This window comes from Schistocerca americana, chromosome 3, assembly GCF_021461395.2.
Source record: "Schistocerca americana isolate TAMUIC-IGC-003095 chromosome 3, iqSchAmer2.1, whole genome shotgun sequence".
Taxonomy (NCBI): Eukaryota; Metazoa; Arthropoda; class Insecta; order Orthoptera; family Acrididae; genus Schistocerca; species Schistocerca americana.
In genome coordinates, this window is record NC_060121.1 from 814,982,159 (window position 1) to 815,000,065 (window position 17,907).

Consider the following 17,907-nt stretch of genomic DNA (forward strand, 5'->3'; position numbering starts at 1 on the left):
AATGCAGCTCCTTATAAGGGAACTCACACTAGACAGTGGAAAGGTCTGGATGTTATGGCTGCAACAATTTATTCCCTATGTGAAGTTTGCGTCACGTTACAAAATGCTCAGTTATTTCTATATGCCAAAGAGAAGTGTCTTTTCAGTCAACAAAAACGTTTATACAGCAAGTTTTTTGCTGACCTACGCTGTGAACGCTCGTGATGGCGAAGGTCTCCTATTACGATTTACACCAAACTCCACTTGCAGACTTATAATCGCCGGCACATCGAGCATGACAACGAATTAATTCTCCTAATTGCTATTTACTCAGAGACATCTATGCTCATAAATAAAAGTTTTGATTTTTAACTGACTGATATATTCTGTAAAATTTCACATGCACAAAATGTAATAATATCCTTAATAATAACAATAATATCCCTATCTGAAAGAGTTCTATTAATAGTTTAGAGCCGACCTCTATGGGTAGTTCCAATTAAAATTGTCTGTCGTCCTAACTTCTAATCACCAAAAGTTAATTGCTCACCTTAAGGGGCTCCGGAAAGGCTCAAAATCATGAAAAGTTCAATTTTTACTTTTTTGCGTTTTCTGAATCTGCAGACTATTACCTTTTAATAGGTATATAATTTATTCAATTCCGAAGACTACAACTATTTTTAAATTTTTTTTGAAATGTGTTCTACATGGGCGTGACCCACTGTGGCGCTGTTAAACTGATGTCAAATGGTGTTATTATTAACGTCCGTGTTCATCAGGTACATTTTAGTGATGTGAGATAAAGTATGTGTTGTGGCTAACCTGTGATGGTTCAATATATATCGCTGGTGTGATTGTCGATTGTTTCATGTTTATTTACTCTGTCGTTATCTCGAAAATATTCGTAATTAATTCTGTTTCTTGAGTCTCTGTTTTGTTGAAGTATAATAGTGAGTAAAAGTAAAGTTATTAGAAATCCTCTGAAGGCTTTTAAGAAAAGGAGAAATGTTGGAAAGCCAAAGGTATGTGTTATTACTGTAAACAATAAAGACGATAACCAAGTGAGTGAACCTAACCTCTCAAGTACACCTGCCCATAGCAGTCAAAGTGGGAAAGAAAATACTTCACAGAAGAAGCTTGGTTCAATGAGTGAAAACTATGAATGTAAACAGGAGGAGGAACAAGAGGAAGCTGGAGGAGGAGTTTGCAGAGGATGAAGATAATCCATCCTATGGACCTGGAATGCACTAAAAAGTTAATCCAATCTTTGTCGCTCGATTCCCAAAACTTTTATTTTCTCATACTAATTACATGTTTTCTAAGGATCTTCCAAACCTATTTGTTTCAAACTTTCAGTAAATGTTACACAGCCTTTTTCCAAAAAACTGTAATTTTTGAATATATAAATAAAAAATTGCAAAAAAATGTTGTGAATTTTCATTACAACTGAAAAAAATCATCTTTAATAACTGAACTAAAATTTTGTAAAATCCCTGCGTTAAGTTGTAGCCCATATTCCAATAAATAATCTGTAAAAAGTTCAACTTCCTTCCTCAAATACTTTGTGAGGAAAGATGTAATTTATAAGCGTTATTTTAACATTGCACGTATAGGGCGTTCTGGAGCCCCTTAAAAGCGTAAAGAATCTCATCACATACCACATGGTTTCGTCAACATTATGGACGGCACACAAACAGTTACTTCCATGAAATCTAAGCGATCCAGGATGGTGTATGATCCTCGCAAGTTCACTTTCTACTTTTACCGAACACGCAATCAAGTCTACTCAGCTCTGACGTCATCTGAGGCACAACGCACCCGCGTGTTTGACATCGATTATATGATTTCTCGGTGCGTCTTCCCACTACCTCTTGGCTCTATTTTTATAGGGGCACAGCGGACCGTCAATTGGAAATGTTATGTATAACTTACAAGATTTATGTGAGGAATCACACAAAAATCGCTTAAAATGCTGTGCTAGTCTTGACATTAAATCACTTTCTTTTAAGACAGATGATTGGAATTTATCGTTAGCTTATATTGATATCATATTTCCATTACACCAACGCATACCTACAGCGAAAATCACTATCAATTAGTGGTCATTGTGGTACAGCTAGTTGAGAATCTAACATATGAATCTACTAGTACTGCTAGTTGGAAAAGTTTTTCAATCTATATTATGAAGTTACCACTACTACCACACTCAGTTCGCCATTGAATCGCGTGAATGAATGTACTACTACAACGACCAGTAGTACTCTGCCAACCGAGCCACTTCGCCTGAGCACCTTCAAGAGCTAAACAAACAGCTTTACAAATTACAGTGATATAAGATTCAGTCACGTTAAAAGTGGTACACTTGAAGTCAATTCGGAGACAACCAAATCGTTTGGTTTCATAGCTGTAGCGATTCTGATTCAGTGATAAGAAATGCTGAGATTCCACCAGCACTTTGCTCACATTTCTCTAACCATGTGCTTGACAGATATTGTGGAGTCAATTCTGACTGAGGAAGTGTTCTGTTGTGTTCGCGATACGAGTGCAAGATCAGATGTGAGTTCTCTGCCTATGTCTGTCTATGTTGTGAGGAAAATTTGGATGGTTATACAATGCTTAAAGGTGTGTCTCCAGCAGACCAATGCGGTAGTATTTAGATGATATTACTTTAAAACTGCTGTAGAATTAATTCGTTGTCATGCTCGATGTGCCGGCAATTATAAGTCTGCATGTGGAGTTTAGTGTAAATCGTAATAGGAGACCTTCGCCATCACGAGCGTTCACAGCGTAGGTCAGCAAAAAGCTTGCTGTATAAACGTGTTTGTTGAATGAAAAGACACTTAACTTTGGCATATAGAAAGAATTGAGCATTTTGTAACGTGACGCAAACTTCACATAGGGAATAAATTGTTGCAGCAATAACATCCAGACCTTTCTACTGTCTAGTGTTAGTACTCTTATAAGGAGCTGCATTGCTTGTTCCTTGTCATGTAACTCCCTCTATGTTGCGTGGAAAAGTCAGGTGGTTAGACAGAGCTTAAAAGTGTGGTCCTGCAGACCAGTGCAGCACTGCTCTGTTTATTTTACTTTAACGTTTAGTCCTAAGGACTGTTGGATGGCATTAAATAACCAGCAAAATGTTCCCATTGTATGTTCCACGCCTTCACATTGAGGGCACGCATCAGATTCAGCAGGAAATGTTTTCAACTGAATATATTTTACTCGATAAAGAGCAAGAGTGGTCTACTCGTCCAAAAATTTCACGTTTCACTCTCATTCAACATATCAAGAGCTTGTCCAATCAATGTAACACAGAACTATGGTACTGAAATGGGTGCAAATAAAACTGCAGCTGCACGCTATTAAGTAGACGTTCCCTTTCTTTAAGAGCTGTAAATCTGCTGGAGATGTTGGATGATCTAAATACAATGTGAAACGTTTATAATTTATGTACGATCACTTCTAGAGCTTTCTTTGAACAGATATTGAACGAAATCAAATTCTCTGCTGGGATCATAACAATTAAGTGTAGCCTAGAGAGAAGTGTAACGGCAGGGACTAGGTATGACGCAAATTTCGCTTCCTTGCCTGAAAATTTCATTGATTTCAGCAAAAAATTGAAGTGAAAATTCAGTGGTTTGCTGTATGTACGGCAGCTGTCTCCATTTAGAAATCCTATGGAGACATTGGACGTTATGTATGCAACCTAAAACACGCAGTGAAGCAGGAAGTCTTTGATGTAAATGTTTGTGTTGTGTATGCTGTCATGTGTCGTTTGATGAGCGAATAACTGCATTTGATGTACATGTTCAATGGTAGGGAAGTAGACCTGTTGCAGAAATTCTCTGATTTACTAAGAATTGACTGATTTCGGTATTATATTTGCTGATTTCAACGCAAAATTCAATGTTGTCGGTAAAATATTCGTAAATGGAGTAACAGGAGCGTGACTATATGCTTTCATACGAGCACTAACTTCTCTTTCTTCATATCTACAACCTATACCTTTCCGCAGCCTTCTCTAAATAAGCTTCTGTGCAATTCTGCATGCCTCAACACTCCAGGAAAGTAAATCAGAATGTTGCTGTACTATGTGAATGCCAGAGGGTGGGGGATCCACAGCTGTGCAGGCGTGCAGGGCAATACAAGGCCGTACAGTTTCAAAATTAGCCTTTCTGTAAGTGGGAAACTCTGTGTCTGACTGCCTGACTGTGGTGGGATACTCAGTCTCCACTGAACAATGGGGGTTTACCTGCATTCTGAACTGTACAAACAAATGCCCACATTCCTATCTGTATGATGGTAGGTTCATACACACAGATAAAGCTGCTTCCTTTAGCACCACGCTGAGTCTCTGCAACGGAAGGACACTGCATGAGCTCATGTGGAGTGCAGCAGAAGACCCAGGCTACAATGGCTCTCACTTGAAGGTGGACAATCAGCCCCTACATGGTTCAGCATTGTGCATGGACAGTGGCCTACTATGCTCGTGGATATTGTGTGCTCCGTCCTGCATGATGTGGAGTGGCTGATAATTGGTATTGTGGAGAGCAGGTGGAATTCTGTGAGAGAGCTGATGCCGTGTGTACAAATAAAACTCAAGCGAATACCTCCCCGTTCATATTCTGTTAAGCACATATATGGCAGTGACATGTGTCTGAAAATCATACAGGCTGCACCAGAGAATTAAACATTTTTAAAGTTGGGACACGTGGCCGAGTTCTCACAACCAGGGGGCTTCCCATTATATATATGTATATCTTAGCCGAAGTGGATCTTTTCACCATTTTAAAATTAGCAGGAGTGAATTTTCCTGTCATTTTAAACTCAGGACATGTGCACTTTAGGGTTTCAAACTTAATGTGACTCAGGTTTGGTATTTGTTTAAACTGTGTTGTCTGAGGGGTGGGGTGGAAACTGTTTTAACTATAATGTTAGAGTGAGAATTGTTTGGATTTTGGACAGCTGGCCTACTGACATTTTTAAACTTTGGCATTGTGATTTCCTGTTTTTTTGAACTGAATTGAACTGGACTGCATATTTAATGTAAGTGCGATGTCAGGTGGGAAACCCCCACAGCCATCTGGAATTCTGTAAGTGACTTGACTGCTACAAGTAGCCATACAAGTCTGAGTGGATAACAGCTCAAGAAAAAAATGTTAAGTGGTTTTTCAAATCACTCAAGCAGATCAGTAGGCAAGTTCAGATTGGTTACCACCTGCAGACAGAGAAATAATTTTGTATGTCCTGAAAATAGCCAAGAGGGTCAGACTGGAAAGACAAAAACATTTTTTGTGTATGAAGCAGGCTTAGACCTGCTGGCGAAACAAACGCCTTTTGTCCTGGCTGTGAATAGTGTCTCTCACACAGGCTCAGACTGACATAAGGTCTGGGAAAAACCCATCAAATCTCGCAACAATGCAGACTGTGTCAGTATCCCCTGGTAAGTCATCTTGGATTCTGATATCACAGAACTGCTCTATTATCCCTGGTCAGCCCTCTTGGATCATCATCTTCGATTTTGATGTCACGGAGCTGCATCAGTGTCCTTAGTCAACCATCTTTGGTCGCCACCTCCAATTTCTGTAATATCACACTAACTGAACAATGTCTAACCTCAGACTTTTTAGCCTCCCACCAATTTTTACTTAGGACAACAGCCCTACTTCCATAGTAACAGGATAGGAATTGGAGTATCTTGAATTTCCTACCACTTCCTAAATTTCCCATCATTTTGTGTATAGGGTAATTGGCCTGTGTCAGAGGGGAATAACTTTGGCAACAATGTATGATGTCATCAATGACATCATAGGGGAATAGAAAGGGGGAATCTGGTAGTAATGCAGAGTGAGTGAGAACCAGCATTGTCTATCTACTCATTGTTTCTCTGCCATTTCAATCTTGAACAGTGTGCGGGGGGAATTAATACCTATATCTCTCCGTGCAAGCTCTGATTTCGCTTATTTTACTGAGGTGATCATTTCTCCCTAAGTAGATGTGTTTCAACAAAATATTTTCGCATTCGGAGGAAAATGTTGGAGATTCTAATTTCGTGAAAACACCTTATTTCAATGATTGCTACTCGCATATCACGTCCGTGAGACGCTCTCCCCTATTTCGCGCTAATGCAAAACGAACTGCCCTTCTTCGAACTTTTTCAATGTCCTCGTCAATTCTATCTGGTAAGGATCCCATACCACATAGCAGTCCGCTAGCAGAGGATGGACGAGCATAGCCTCTCTTCATTGGATTTCTTGCATCTTCTAAGTATTCTGACAATAAAATGCAGTCTTTGGTTCGCCTTCCCGACAATATTATCTGTGTGAACTTTCGAGTTTAAGTAGTTTGCAACTTTCACCCCTAGAATTAATTTGGATTGACAGCCTTTAGATTCGTGTGATATATCTACATCTACACCTACGTCTGCATCTACATCTACATTTACATAGATACCCCACAAGACACCATACGGTGTGTGGCGAGTGCACCCTGTACCATTACCTGTCATTTCCCCTCCTGTCCAACTCGCAAATAGAGCGAGGAAAAAAACGACTGTCTGTACGCCTCTGTATGAGCCCTAATTTCTCGTATCTTAGTCAGTTTCAAATGGCAGTTCTCTAAATTTTCTCAATAGTATTTCTCGAAAAGAGTTAGTTACAAGCTGAGTTTCAATAAAGAGGCTTGTGGATTATTCTCGCATGTCAGTTTATGAGGTAGTTTTATAATTCGGAGCATAATTACCCACAGTGGTGACCTCAACGTGATTTGATAAAAAACAGAGTCAGAATCGAATTTTTTCTTTATAAATGATAATGACAGATGCACCATTGCACACAGAGACAGATGTTAAGGCAGCGCTAATCATGACTCCAATTACGCTGCAACGAGCAGCAGCTGACAGTAATCAATAAGACAGATATAGCGCGACCAAAATGGGTCACGTGAAACTTACACCCTTCTGGCATAATAATACGTGGACATGGTTCACACAAATAGTGTGCATCGTACAGCAACGGCTCCGTTAATAACGCGCACGCTGAGCAGCGCATGCGCAATGTCACCTCAGAAGGCTTTAAATAGCGGAGCTCAGCGCGTACTCGCCAGTACTACTACAGTGGCATTCACCTGAAGATGGCCAGAAGACTCTGCGCCGAAATATTGTGGCAGAACGTTACTGATATCCGGCAGTTCGCCCGTGTTTTTATGGAACATTTACTAATTTGTTACTTTTTTCCACAGATATTCGGCAATTTATTGCTCTTTGTTGTAATTGTGTTTGTTCCATTTCGCTTTGTCTTTGTTTCATTTTTTGCTTAATTTTGATTTGTGAAAAATGCCGCGAAAGACTGTTAACAGTACATTGCGATGTGCAATGAATGAAATAGCTGACTCGAATAATTTGACCGATAATACGTGCGACACTCAGTGTAATAGTGATAATCCTCTAATTACAGATAATCAGTGCGTACCGACCACTAGTAATGAGTTTAATGCTAATGATGAACAAAAAAATTCAATTGTGTCCTCTGTTAATTTAACGACAATTGATGACGCGGCACGTTCCGTTACAATGAACGCTAATTTTGGCTGGGATCAAGTTATGGCAGTATTGTTACAAATTAGTGAATCGCGTAAACAACTTAATGAAAATCCCAAACAACAACTTAATGAAAATAATGAAAATCTCAAACAACAACTTAATGAAAAACTAGACAATAATTCCAAACAGTCGAATGAAAAACAAGACAACAATTACAAACAACTTAATAAAAAACTAGATAACCATTCCAAACAGCTTAGTCAACAGATTACAGCCGTTGCCGTGCAATGACATGATACTAAGGAACAATTACGTGAGGAAATTAAGGCTTGTGCTAGGAACAGTAGTGAAGAAATTAGATCTGTGGCACAAGAATTAAGTAATACACATGCAGCCACAACTAAATTACTTAGAGATGAAATTAGTGCAGTCGCTAAACAATGCTCTGAAAACGCAACGCAGTTACGCGACGAGTTTAAATTAATGTCAGCAGAACTTTCACGCACGCTGGATGCGAAAGTAGACGCGAAATATGACCAACAGAACAGCCAAATTGACGAACGTTTTAATCACCACCTACACAACAGTGAAAAGCGTTACAGTAAATTTATACAGGAACAGAATAAAGTAAAGCAACAAGTCATGGAAACAATTACTGTACAAAGACAGGAAGATAAGCGTAAATTGTTTACGAAAGCAAAAACATACGTAGACAACAATATCGCTACAGTATCAGACGAAATTAACAGTAGCAAACAGTTAAATAACGAATTGAATGATGAAATCTCCGATCTTAAAACAAAAACAGACACACACACATTAGACTTTCAGACAATGACCAACAGACTTGAAAAATTGGAACTAATACAGGATTCCGTTGCCATCAAAGCAGACGTTAAAAAATTGAACAAAACCACACGTAAAATACAAAAACAAATTAATATTTGTGATACTAAAAACGATGATTACGTAAAAGCACTGACTGAAAAATATGAGGAATTGGCCAGTCGTGTTGATGTTATCGAAAATAATAATGACACCAAATCAGACGATACGTCACCAGCTTCGCTTAATCAAACACCTGAATTCCAAAATTTACAGCAGACGATCAGTGAGATAGGTTCGTCTAGTAATACATTACGTAGAAAATTGTCATCTTTACAGCAAGAAGTGACGGAGATGAAAAATATTTCAGCATTGAACACATCACAGCATACGCCACTTTCCGAACATTTGTCAGACTCACACAGCCAGTATAATTTAGGTAATTTACAGAGAGTACGTGAGTTAGATTCTGAACAGTCACAGACAAATAGATTCTCATAAATCCTGAACCTGTTCATACATACAGAGACGATAATTTTGATTATAAGCAATTTTTATCCATAAAAAAATCTAAGGTATTTAAAAATGACAGAACACAAATACATCCTTTGGACTGGATACGACAATTTGCTTTTGTATTTTCATCAGCTTGACCTGTAATGCTGAAACTAGAATTGGACTGGATACGACAATTTGTTTTTGAATTTTCACCGACATTGCGTGTAACACAAAAACTAAAATTTATTTGCAGCGCGTAATTGACCTTAGAGGATTCATTACACTTCAATGAATATGTGCCGTAGCGTGCACAGGGCCCCGAGCCGTAGTAGTGCTATTTCATCTTTAGTTGTCTGCACTGCTGCCTTCTCTTTTGCTATCCTTTATATCTAACAGCTCTTCAACTATCGATCTATCTAGAATTAAGAATGAGTACAGAAAACCTGATATGACAAGCTTTACCGAAAGTGACAGTTTCATTAGACACTCCAGAAATGACAAGAACTATCAACGTAATTTTAATATCAGACAAAATTTTAATTATCAGTATCGTCAAAATTATCAGCAACAGGAACCACATTTTGGTAACAATAGAGGTTTCTCCCAACAACAGCAACAAAACCAACCGGTTAGCATACCTAACCAACAATGTAATGTGCAAGGTCAACCAAGCTTTAATGTTTCGCCGCCTACACGTATAGCGTCGGCTTCACCAAATAGTAACGCACAGCAACAAGGAAATAACTACGTACCGAAAACACACCATTTCAACTCGTATCGCAATGCACCGTATAGAAATGACTATCATGACAGACGTAAAAGTAATGAGCACAATTTTCAGCGTACGTTTAATAACTGTCAGTCTTACCAGCAGCAAAATCATCCGCAACAGCAGATTATCATGAATGAACCAGACAGTCGGTATCATCCCGAACCTAATGCGTCAGGACGAAATAACAGAACAGTGCAAATAGTCGAAATGCCACAGCATCCTCCCGCAAATAATAGCACGTCAGAAAGAATTTGACTAGATACAGTACAGGTTGCATCTTCCAGCAACGCAAGCAATACTTTTGACACAGAGAATCTTGTTCACGAAAATGTTATTAGTTTTGACGACATCCGATACACACTTTTGCATTGAAGACAAGAATCACAACGTATGTAGACGACATTCTTATTGCAGAAGCTAACTGGTCTGAACACAATCTGATTCTTGAACAACTGTTACAAACTTTTCGTGCGCAAGGACTCACAGTTAATCTTAGCAAATCGCACTTTGGCAAAACTTCTATAAAATTTCTTGGACATGTAATTTCAGCAGAAGGCATTGCGCCTGACCCGGAAAAACTTCAAGCTTTACGTGACATTACTGTTCCGACGACGAAGAAACAACTACGCAGCTTTTTGGGTTTAATTACCTTTTTTCGAAAATTTATTCATTACTCTGCTTTAGACACCCCTAGATTATATCAATTGAAGGGTAAAAACACTATTTGGTCCTGGGATAGCCAAGCACAGTCTGAATTTGTCAATCTGAAACAAGCTTTGTTGAATGCACCACTTTTATCACATCCAGATCTTACTAGAAATTTTTCCATTGCCACCGACAGTTCTAACACCGCTTTAGGCGTACACATTTTTCAGGAAATTGAAGAAGACTGTACTACAGTAATTAAAAACATCGCCTTTGCGAGTCGCATTCTGTCACCTGCTGAACGCAATTATTCTGTTACAGAACTTGAAACATTATGTGTTGTATGGGCATTTACGAGATTTGGGCATTTTCTTTATGGAAGACATACGACCGTTTACACAGACCATAGAGCTATCCAGTTTTTACTTTCAGCAAAATTTACACATGATAAGTTAAGCAGATGGAAACTTTATTTACAGGAATTTAATTTTACAATTGTTCACATTCCCGGTACACAAAATGTTGTAGCAGACGCACTATCCCGTTCTCTCAGCAACAATCAGCAAGACATCGGAACCAACTTCTGCCAAGCAAATTTTAGCGTCATGTATATTCAACAAGTTGCATTTGAAAATTTCATTTCGTCGTCATTACGAGACATAGCACAAGAGCAGAGTAAAGACAACGCATGGAAAGAAATTAAACACCTTTGGCAAGATAGGAATAATGTTACCATCAGAAACCATTACACTGTACACTATAACATTCTGTTTCGCCGCTCTCACCCTGACAGCAACAACTGGTTACTATGCATTCCTGACGAACTTGTTAACAAATTAATTTGGTATACTCATTTAAGTTACGCACATTACGGAGCCAGAAAATGTTTTCTTATACTGAGACAGAACTGTTATTTTGCCAACATGGAGAAACGTATACGACGAGTTTTAGCGTCATGTAAAATCTGCCAGAAAGCTACATCAGACACTACTTCACATATTCCTCCATTACATCCCATTGTACCTGTTAAATTGAGGCACATGGCCGCTGTAGACATTTTTGGTCCGATTCCCAGATCTAACAGAGGTTTTTGTTACATCTTTGTCGCTGTTGAACTCACTTCGAAATTTGTTACCTTCACTCCGTTACGCAAAGCTACTGCTAAATCTGTTTCGAAAGCATTTGCAAAACATTTTCTATTTCATGTAGGGCATGTATTGAAAGTAATTTCCGACAGTGGACCACAATTTCGATCTGCTATATGGACACGTATGTTACGAGCAAGATACATTTCTCCGATTTATATATCCAAGTATCACGCTTCTTAGAACCCTTGTGAACGTCTAATGAAAGAAACTGGTAAACTATGTAGAATATACTGCCATAAAAAACATATCGATTGGGACACACACACATACTCTCATTCCAGGATGTAATTAACTCCATACCAAATGAATCTACTATGCTATCTCTGACTGTTATATTGAAAAATGTTGAACCACCTAACAAAATTAAAGAATTAGTATCCTTTCCTACATCTCGTCGACTACGACACCATGAAATAATTGACATTGCGCTGAACAACATCAAACGTGTCGCAGAGCGCCGGAGAAGACAGCAAAAACAGGTTTGCACACGCCGTGACTTTCACATTGGACAGAAGATATTAGTACGCACACATTATTTATCCAACAGAGGAAAGAGTAGATGCAGTAAATTTGAGCTTCTATACGCAGGTCCATACAGTATTCGCAGCATTCCTCACCCCAATGTAGCACACGTCGAAACTCTGAGAACCAGAAAAAGTAAAGGCAATCACCATGTCTCCAATATTAAACCCTTTATTGAATGAACATACTTTATGATTTATCACACTGTAATGCCATTTGCAGATATTTATATGAACACTTACTGATGATTATCATATTTTTTCTTGGCAAGTGCCCGGCAAGATAAGGTTAGCAGGTCGTTTTTCTTGTCGTTACACATCAGACCGTGCACATTTTTCCAGATAAACTTACGTATTTTATGACCAATTATGCAATTCTATCTATGTGACTACTTACTGATTATTATCATATTTTTTCTTGGCAAGTGCCCGGCAAGGTAAGGTTAGCAGGTCGCTTTTCTTGTCGTTATATATCAGACCGTGCACATTATCCATTTTTCGTGTATGTATGATTGTTTTCCTGTTTTGTTTGTATGCACTACGAAATCTTTAAGATATAAAAAACACCAGTTGACCTTGACATTTTGCCTTATGATATCTCAACATCGTGACTATTTTACATTTAATTTGCTACTACATTATGAGACTGTGTGTACATTTTTGCACCTGAACACTCTCTATGTTTTTGACATAATACGTTTTCTGTCATGCTATGCTGTATGCTTAATTATATCACTAGAAACCAGTTTTTATTTAATGGGTATATGATTTACATGCAAGATATTAATCCTTATTCATCATTTTCAGAAAGCAATAATGTGTAAAAGAAATGAATTAAACAAACCACAGTGGATTACTATGAAATGGGAATTTCACCTTTGGAATGAACGAAAGAAAATGGAATACCTTGTGATGAAGAGTAAATGGATCAGAATTAACAAGCATTAACAAGAATATACTATACACATCGTATGATAGCAGTCTTAACTAATTTTTTTTCTTTCAGAATACGAGGCGATGGATGCAGGCTGTCAGACAGAACTACACATCTTAGTTTTAGTGATGAAATATGCTAGAAATAAGAAACTCTATACTATGAATAGTTGTATTAAGTAAATGGAAATATGAATAATGAATAATGAAGTGCCTATTTTTTGCAGATGATGATAAATGATGATGAATAGTTATATGAAGAATATGGTAATATGAATAATGAAGTTTTTCTTTGCAGGTGATGATTGTGATGAATTTTATATGGCCACTTAACGCACCACTTTTAAGTTTTTCTTTGCAGATGAGAATAATGATGAAGTTTATATATTTACTGCTAGTTAAGAAATGCTATGTAGTTATTTAAGTATTTGTTGCAGTTCGTTTTGGCAGTATGTCTTATATCGCATGGTATAATGACTGAATGTTTTGGAAAGGACAGCTAGAGTACATACATATTGAGTACACGTTTCATTACCTGTTAATTCGAAGTTCACTACTTTTCAGCATAATATGCGTTTCTTCTTTCAGCTTAATAATCCATTTTGTATTTTTTTCAGGAAAAGCTATTCATGAAATTAATGTACTACAAGCAGTTAGTTATTAAACCTGTTCTAGTACTTGCATTTTTTTTACCCATTTGTGTGTGTCATTCATGAATGTGATCACATATACTCTGCTTGTTTCATAACCTTGCTACAGCTGACTCATGATGAATGACGTTGCTAATCCTTATTTGCAGCAATAAGTCAAAAGCAAATATTTTCATGCCAATAATTAACTCTCATTTTTAATGATGACTTCTGAATAATACTGAATAATGTTTTATAAAACTATATGAATACTTTGTAACTGGCCAAAGAATGCCACTGTTTCTTATATTTTAATTTTGTCTTATGTCATGTACATGCTATTATATATGAATACCAGTAGCTTGATGCTACACTCATTAGCTCCTGTTTTGAATGATGACTTCTGATGGTTTGTAACTGGCCAATGAGTGGCAATGATTACTATAACTAGATGAATTATGTAAATGGTATGCCATTAATTAACTCTTGCTTTGAATGATCACTTCTGAATAATGCATAAAAATGGTTTGCAACTGGCCAATGAATGCCAATGATTACTATAATTAGATCAATTATGTAAATGCTATGCCATTAATTAACTCTTGCTTTGAATGATCACTTCTGAATGATGCATAAAAATTGTTTACTCTTGTTTTTAATTATGACTTCTGAACAATGCATAAATATGGTTTGTAACTGGCCAATGAGTTCCAATATTTAGTGTAATCAGATGACTTATGAATAATGTTCTGTAATACTCCATACATAGTACAGAAATATTTAGTAACTAGGCAATGAGTGCCAACAATTACTCAAATCGGTTGATAGACTAATTTAATTCTCAATGATGACTAGCATAAAACTTAATGTCCTTCACCTTCTGACCTAATTACCAGAAATTACTACAATATCCGTTTGTCCTGTCCATCCTCATGATCATGGAGCACTATATTTGGATTTTGCACTAATTCTACGTTGGTGAAAAAGTATCAATTCTGCAGGAATGTGGTGTTGACACATCATGCTGTTCACCACCTTGAACGATGGAAATGTTATTATGGTCCCACTGTTTGGTGTACCTAATGTACTACCAAAATGATAACATTGAATATTACTACGACATTTCAGTGTTTTGGCTACACTGATTAATACTTCAAGGAAGAGAACTTCAGATTGTTTCACTTAGTGTTGTGCTTCTGTAGAAAGATATGGACTTTCAGTGCAGCTACGTCCAACCTACTGTGCTACAACCATGATGCAATCCTTCCCTTTCCTTTCCTAGTTCTTGTAAAATGGTAAAAAATATATACAGTGCATGTGCACTTTGTCATTTGTTAATGTGTTTTGTACTCATTGTGTATACATTTTGTCATTGCTTGATATTTGTCATTGCTTGATATGTTCTGTACTCAGTGCATGTGCACTCTATTTCATTTCCTGTTCTGCACTTATATACATATGTATATACTCTGTGACTGTAAACTTAGTTAATTAAGTAGATTTTAGAAAAATTTGTTGCTCATGGCAAGTCCAATTGACTCACCATCGCTGCCAAATTTCCCCCCCCCCCCCCCAGTGGAGGGTTATGTAAGAGGTTCGAGCAGATGTAATTTCGATGTATTGCTCATGCGCTGCCTGCGATATGCAAGGTCTCTGGCCAGAGAGCAGTGTTGACTGCAGTAGGAACTGTGTAGCTGTAGCAGTAAGTTGTTGCTACTCTGGAGTCTGCTCTGGTCTGGTCTGGTGTATCGTATTGGCTGGCCCGGTCGCGGTCCAGCGATGTCGGAGCCTGAGTATTATTGTATAAGGTAAAAAGCAGCCTTGCGCATATGTAGTAATGTTATCTCAAGTCCCATGTAAATATTTTAAAAATCTCGTAATAATAATCTTGCTCACAAAAAGTAACTTTTAACAACCATTCATTTCAAGTTAAAGAATTTACTAATTTCTCCCATCCATGATCATCCCGATTATTGCAATAGAAAAATCAGCTGCTTCCTTTCATAAATGACAGATAGGTCGGCCAGCATTGCGCAGAGCTGTGCCGGAAAAATTTATTGTAAGAGCAGATATATTCGGCGACTTCATTGAGATAAGAATTTTTTCCTTTTTCTATTCAGAATGATCTTTCAGGGCCATGACGCAGCATTGCTGTCGTCCAAAATTTACCAGGTTAAATTCACAGTGAATTATTGAAAAATCATAAGTGAACGACATAATTATAATTTTTACTGTTGAGAGGTTTAGCAATTTTTCTGTTTTGAGGTTACACTAAATTAGAATCATATTCATATTATTTGTTTTAAAATATTGTGGGGAGGTTACAATTTCCATTGTTACAACCTCTCGATATACTACAGCATCATCTGCAAAAAGCCTCAGTGAACTTCCGATGTTATCCACAACGTCATTTATATATATTGTGAATAGCAACGATCCTACGACACTCCCCTGCGGCACACCTGAAATTGCTCTTACTTCGGAAGAGTTCTCTCCACTCTTCAATCCAATCACACAATTGGTCTGATAGTCCATATGCTCTTCCTTTGTTCATTAAACAACTGTGGGGAACTGTACCAAACGCCTTGCGGAAGTCAAGACACGGCATCTACCTGGGAACCCGTGTCTATGTCCCTCTGAGTCTCGTGGACGAAAGCGCGAGCTGGGTTTCACACGATTGGTGAAAACGTTAGTCCATCCACTCCACTAGGAGAATTGTGTGTGACAGGTTGTTGTCAGCGGAAAGTAGGCCTTTTATGATCTTTACTGATCACAAACAGTTCACCAGTTTCTTCAAACATGCAACAGATCATGCATCAATGTGTCAGTGTAGACAAGAAGAATATATGTTTTTGCACTGCATATTTACACACAACCTAAGATGCATTCAAATCAGACGAATTTGATGGGTAAGACGTCAATGTCAGCGCTCTTCAAACCACTATATGACCATTTAAGCCTTATCACACAGCCAATTATTATAAGGTATCTGTGCAGGAAAATGCATTATAACATATCTTAAAGACACATGGTCAGTGTGGCTCATTTGATAGAGTTCTAATGGTTGTTGTTCTTGTAGTAGTGGTTTCATTCCATAGTCAGACAATAAGCACCAGATTCAAGTAGGCTCCCAACTGGCTGTACTAGTACATTCATAACCATCTACTCTCAGTCAGCTGTATGACAGTGACCACATTCTATTTTTATGGGCGACAGTATTATTTTTTACGTAGCAATGATTTTCGCTGTAGGTATGCATTGGTGTGATGAAAATGTGATATTGATGTAAAGGACTGTTGAACTCTGACCATCTTTCCTATAAATAGAATGTGATCTAATGTGTGGGGTAGCATTGCATTTTTAAGTGATTCTCCAGTTAAAAAATGTTTTACAGTACACCTAACACATCCAACACATTTGCATAGATTTCGAACCACCATTCATCTCAATTGTCCAGGCTTACTAACCATCAAGAATACATTGGAGCAGCATACAGAGCTATCTCCAGACAAGCTCCAAGGTACATCGGAGCAGAACACACAAAACTTTTTCCAGAGTTTGAGTTTCCACCATCTCCAATTTCTGTGCCACTAGCATCACACAGTGTACTGATGAATGTGGTGTTACTCTCTCTACGATGTTAATGTTTTCTTTTATAGGAACGGTGAAAACATTAGTCCATCCACTCCACTAGGAGAATTGTTGGTGACAGGATGTTATCCTGCTAAAAATAGTAGCCAACATTACCATAGTTAGTGGTGCAAAATGGCCACTTCATATCATAATTAACGGAATTAGCAGCAAAATGTTGGACATTTTCTGTAAGCACTTCGCCTCCTATTGTAATTTGCTATAGTTTAAGCTTATTTCCACCAATAACCCATGTATGTACGAGACTGAGCGATGAAGAAACACAGCACTGCACTATTGGTGTATAACATCACCATGAGACAGCCTTAGTAGACTTATAAAATAATGATGAAAAACAATTACACACACACACACACACACACACACACACACACACACACATACACACACACACACACACACACGCACACATAAGTCACTAACTATTGCCATGTAGAATAATTCTGAAAGTGTGATAGTAGCTGAAAAGTTTGTGGGACAAACGTTGCATGGGACATCAGGGACGATAACATGACGTTGGTTTTTTGTTGCTAAATGGGGTCGCATAGGAGATATGAACATCAACATCGTTTTTTTTAATGGGATGCTATAGTTTTGTACTATTTTCTGATAGCAGCTATCGAGACGAATCCAGTGATATGTAACAGTAAGGTCTTTGAAGCTCAACGAAGGTCAAAATGGTGGCATGCACTTCCCTTTACAGAAGGTGTTCGAAGTGATGACCATTGTTATCAAGGCAGTATTGCAATCTTCTTATCATGGATTG